Raw genomic sequence first — 6,209 nt, 5'->3', positions numbered from 1 at the left:
ACTATTATAAACAACTATGAAAAAAATCATTGTATGCAGACTTTTATATATTATCTCTGGCTATTTTCTTAGGAAAAATTCCTAGAAATGAAATTTCTTGGTTAAAAGTTTGTACTTTCTAATAACTTGATTGGTTTAGCCAAATCACTCTGTAGAAAAGTTTATCAGCTATACCCCCATTAGCATTGTGCTAGAATATACAGTACTTAGAATACTAATCAAAGATGTGGGAAAATAGGCAGTCTGGTAGGTAAAAGTACTACTGTGTTGTTGTTTTTTTACCTTTTTCGTTGTTCTCTCCCCAATTTCTGACATCAGAATTAATTTGGTCTGTTTTGACTTATATAAGTTCAAACACACACTATATACCCTTGTTTATGCTTCTTTAGTTACAATATTTTGTGGGATTCATCTGGTTTATTGCATGTAGGAGTTCTTTTTTTTCTTTCTTTCTTTTTTTTTTATCACTGCATAGTATTCCATTGAATGGCTATGACAACTTACCAGTTCTGTTTATGGATATTTGGGTTTCCAGTTTGAGGCTATTATAATTAGTGCTGCTATGAATGTTCTTTTTTGCACATGGCTTTTGGCCAACATGTATACACATTTCAAAGCATGCATACCTAGAAATGGATTTGGTGAGTCATAGGATATGTATATGTGGAGCTTTAGTGTAAATTTACCAATGGTGTGCTGGTAAATTTTAAATAACTAGCTCTGGGGTAGGTGCTGATTTATAACGTGTGCCAGTTCTTATGGTGTGAATATCCCCATTCTGTCCAATTTCAAGCTACCAATGTGAAATCAGCTGGCTCACAAAATTCCTTAAAATTTAAGTCACTTCTTGTGAGCTCCAGCACCCATAACTCATACTGCCAGGAAGTCTTCCAAACTAGTTAGAGCTACTTAACACTCCTACCAGTAGTGAATGAGAGTTCTAGTGGCTGCACATCCACATTTGGCATTACCCGACTCTCCTTTTTAGTGGGCCATGTGGTTTGTAGTGGCATCACTTTGTGATTTTTATTTGCATTTCCCTTATAACTAATGAAATTGAACACCTTTGGTTACTACATTTTATACCTGAAGTGACTGAATAATCTTATAATGACACATTTCCCACCCCACCCTCTTCCAGGAATGGAAATAATGGAGGTTTGTTATCAAGTTTGATTTTGATTCAGACATAGAGCTAAGGTTGCAATTTTGCATATCTGAGCACCTAGTCTGTAAATTTCAGCACTTTGTCACCATCCCCTGGGATACTAAGTAGGTGAATTTATAGGACACTTAATCTTTTTTTGCTCTTAGTTTCCTAATTTGTAAAAATGTGGATGATTCCTCCCTCTCTGAGATATTATGGGGATTAGATGAGGTACCTTCCATAGTGCTTAGTATATGATAAGCATCCAGTAAAGCTATCAAGTACATATTATCTTTTCCTCACTCTTTATGGGAGAACATTCCTACCTATTATTTAAGATGGGCTGTTTCTGAGGATTTTAACAGAACCTAGAATTTTAACTTGACATTGAGGAAACCAAATTCTTAGACTCTTCTAGGGAGGCAGTATAGCATGGTAGCAAGTTATCTAGTTTCTCTGCATTTAGTTTTGAAAAGCTTAAAGAGCTGAGCAGGCCATGGGTTGGTACTGAAAGACTGCTTAGTTATGGAGATGCAGTGGAGAACTCTGAATCTGTTAAAGAGTATAGAGCAAGAGTTGGCAAACTTTTTTCTGTAAACAGCCAAATAATATATATTTTATGCTTTATGAGCCATCTCTCTCTCAGCTACTCAGTCTATTGTAGTGTGAAAACAGTCGTAGACAACATGTACACTTATAATAGCATAGCTGTGTTGCAATAAAACTTTATGGTTACTGAAATTTGAATTTCATATATTTTCATGTATCATGAAATAGTCTTAATTTTTTCAACTCTAAATATGTATAAAGGAAAACAGTCTTCCTGTGTATCTTCTCTATTTTCAAAAACTTTACAGAATATGTCACTTCTGACACTAGATGTGTAGGTTTTTCACATATCAAGCAATTTCTGTGAAACCAATTCAATTCAGTTCTGACACTATCTACCTGGAGACAGCATCAGATCCCATAGGTTAAGGGGCTCAGTCCTACAAGACTTCCCCTTGCGCCCATATCAAATGTCAATGTCAAGTTGGTCTGTGCTTCTGACCAACTGACTATAGATTGGAGGTTCCCACAGCCCCCTCCTCAGTTGATTAATTTGCTATAGTGGCTCACAGAACTCAGGGAAATACCTTACTAGTTCACTGGTTTATTATAAAAGGAAACAGCCTGATAGAAGAGATGCATAGGGCAAGGTATGTGGGAAGGGGCATGGAGCATCCCTGCTCTCTCTGGGCTTCCCACCCTCCCTGCATCTCCATGTGTTCACCAACCTGGAAGCTCTCCAAACCCCATCCTTCTGGGTTTTTATTGAGGCTTAATATGTAAGCATGATTGATTAAATCATTGGCCATTGGCAATTGAGTCAGTCCTCAGCCTCTTCCTTCTCCTTTCCTGAGCTGGGGTGGGCCTGAGAATGCCAGTCTTCTAATCACTGTTTGGTTCCCCTGGCAACTAGCCCCCACCCTTATGGGATTTCCAAAAGTCACCTCATTAACTTAAACTCAGGTGTGGTTGAAAGGGGCTTGTTAGGAATAACAAGACACCCCTTTTACCTTTATGGCTCTAGAGCTATTTCAGGAGCCAATGACTAAAGACCAAATATTAGAGCAAAAGATTCTCCTGGTGCTCTTATCACTTAGGAAATTCCTAGGGTTCTAGGAATGCTGTTCAGGAAATGGGGCTGAAGACCAAATATATATTTCTAATTATAAATGACAATATCACAACACATAAAACTCGTTCTTAGCTCAGGGGCCAAACTATGGTGTGTGAACCAGAGTTGGTCCACCCCTGGTGGAGACCAGATAGAAAGAGAGAGGCAAGTTAAGAAGTGTAATGCTAGTACATAGGATCTTGGTTTCTGAGCCTAGGGAAGGGTTGTTTTTCTTTTTCCCCCCATTTAACCCATGTTTTGAGTTGTATACTGTTAGGGGAATAATAAAGGTAATTTGTATATCGGGACCCACAAAAATGGAGGCTGCCCCAGTGTTCTGGCCCACATCACAAATCTAAACCTAAGTCAGCCTGCACTCAATGGGAAACACCTATCAAGGAGACCTAACTTGAACCAATCACAGTCCTCCAACTCAGCTTTAGCCAGCTTACCTTACCCTAGAAAATAGGACCTGCTAGCCGCCTAAGGAAATCCCTGACCTCCTAGCCAATCACGCCCTGTTTCCACCTCCCCTCTTCTAACATTCTGTAAAACTCGCTCTTGCCTAAAAATCCTTAGGAAGAGTTGTCCCTCTGCTTGTGAGGCACTGTACTCCCCCAACCCATGCATTGTTTTTCCTTGAACAAAGGGCATTAAACTCATTACCAAATAGTAGTATTTTTGTCATTTGACAGACAAGACATAAATCACAAGTATGTGTTTGTAATCAAGGAAAAGTAGATCTGGACATCAGACTTGGATTTAAATTTTAGTTCCATGCCTTAGACATGGAAGTCATTTTGGACAAGTTACTTAACTTCTTTGAGCCTTAGTTTCCTCATCTGTAAAATGGGTCTAATAATCCTTCCTCATAGGATTTTTGGAGGGTGGAATGAAATGAGATAATGTGTGAAATGTCACTAGCCTAAAGCTTCACACACCGTGAGAACTCAATAGGTGATGGTTAGTATGTTTCTCATTGTAAAAGAAGTGAAATCACATTAGGCTGTAATCAGTAAGAACCTTAGTGTTGAAGAGTAGCTGAACATGCCACCCTAAAATATGTCCTTTGATATAGGATTATTTTGAGCTGATTATTTCAAGAAACTGCAGACAAAACAGAAGCTCTGAGAAGAGTAGAAGTTAGCCTCTAGAAAGGGTAATCTACCTTCATAAATGAACTTACATTAGAAAGGGGGCCTGCACCAGGAAGAGAGCTGTTACCCACATGACTTTCCACCCGGTGCAAGGCTGGGCAACCTTTGCTTAGCAAAGAGCTCCTCCTCCACTTTCCCCTCAATCGCCTCCCCTCCCATTCTCACTCTAACCTCTCTCTTTTGTATTTAGATGAAGGTAGTATTTAAAGTTGAGGCTTGCTGGGAAATTTGGTAGAGACGGTGCCATTTAAGTCAAACCTGGCTCTCTGACTGGGAAGCTGGTTCACTGCCACTGAGACGCCCTTGGCCCCTTCTGGCTGTTGCCCTGTCATCTTACTTGTTTCCGTGGTGCTCTCGGGCAGCTGCTTGCTGAATGCCACCTGCCTGGATGTAAGGCTTTGGTTCTGGCTGGCCTGACGCATTGGGTTGGACACAGGAGAAGCCAGACCTCAGAGAAACTGGATTTCCTAAGGAAAGAACCTATAGAAACTTCCTTGACAAGAAAAAGGCAGTGACCAAACAAGCATTAGGGGATGATCCCAAGTCAAAATGTGGCCACTCTTTGGAGCCCAGACAGGAAAGTCAGTCGGGAAACCAGTAGTGGCCCCAGGAAGAAAAAGCGCTGGCTTGCACAAGGCTGTGGTGCTCACATGTGTGGGGGGTGTGATGAGACGTCCCAGAGGGGCCTTCCCTCCTTTCAACAAGAGCCCCTCTGTATTGTCAAGTACAGCAGCACACCTTGAAGCCAAGGGGTGACTTAGCTTTAAAGGTGAAAGAAGGGATGTTGGCAGGATTGAATATCTTGTCAGAGGTAAACTCTAGAACAGAAGAAAAATGCGAGAGGTTTGAACTAGATGTTTAAATTGCATCATTCTGGAGGAGAGAGGCTGTTCCATGACATGACTGTTGCCAGACCCATGAACTAGATCCAGGCTGGATCAGAAATTGCTTCCCATAAATCCCCTCAGAGACGGTGTGATCAGCTTTCTCCCCTACGCCTCTCGCATGCTGGTTCCTGGAATGGCCATTGCCCTGCTCTGGGCAAGCTTGTAAGATAAGACATTTTCCTTTATCTGGGGTGGGTTATGCACCAGTACTTCTGTCCATCCTGCCCTGTTCTATGTATAATTCTTTAGCACCTGCCCAGAGGTGCAGAGGATATTCGCTTCCTCTTACTGACACCCAAGATGTACCTCGGATGTAGGTTTCCCTTAATAAACTCTGTTAATTGCCAGACTGGAGTGGCCTGCTTTTTTCTTTCCCTGCCTTCTGCTTATGGAGGTAGATTTTCAGTCTTGGAGATTTTCCCTGAGTCTGTGTGTATGAACAATCACGGAAAAGAAAACAGAAAGAATGTAGAGCCCCAAGAAAAATAAGACCATAGTATGGATAAATTAGGCATCAATGTTGATTGACTCTTTGGAAGAAATTTTTCTTCTTTCAAACCCCATATTTCTTTCCCATTTTTTGTTTTTTCGATTTCTGATTCTAGTAATAAAATGTTTTAAAACTAATGGGACTCATTGAATATGACACCAAAAGCACAGGCTAGAAAAGTAAAGGTAGATAAATTTGACTATAAAATAAAATAAAAACTTATTTTCCCCCCCATTGATTCTAGAAAGAGAGGAAGGGAGAGTGTGAGAGAGAAACACTGATCTGTTGCCTCCTGTATACACCCCAACCACAGGATCGAACCTTTAACCCAGGTATGTGACCTGACGGGGAATTGAACCTGAGACCCTTCAATGCACGGGACAACGCTCTAACCACTGAGCAACACCAGCCAGGGCAAAGACTCTCTTTCCATCAAAGGATACAGTCAGCAGAGTTAAAAGGCAATCTATGTAATGTGAGAAAATATTCATAAACGATATATCTAATAAAGGGTTAATCTCCTTTGGCCTTATTGCTGTAGCTCATGCCTGCTGACCTCCCACCTGCCAGCATCTGCGGTTGTTTATTTAGATTACTAATCAGTGTTGTCTGGATTCAAATGGGTATATATTCCCATGATTTTCTTCCTAGCTCATGTCTTCAATGATAGCTCTATCCTGTGAAACTGGAATCAAAAGACACAGCCACATTCATATTATTCCATAGAGTTATAGTCAGAGCATCCATCTGTTCCTCCATTTTGAGAAAACAGACCACTCTTGGGGTATATGTGTACTCACTGGGCTGGCTGTTGTCCTGCTTACTTCTTGGTTATTCAAAAGAGGTGATTTTGGCAACCAAGTTCTTC

The sequence above is a fragment of the Miniopterus schreibersii genome (assembly GCF_964146895.1).
Source record: "Miniopterus schreibersii genome assembly, chromosome: 10".
Lineage (NCBI taxonomy): Eukaryota > Metazoa > Chordata > Mammalia > Chiroptera > Miniopteridae > Miniopterus > Miniopterus schreibersii.
The sequence above is the reverse complement of the archived record's forward strand: the minus strand, read 5'-3'. Positions refer to the sequence as shown.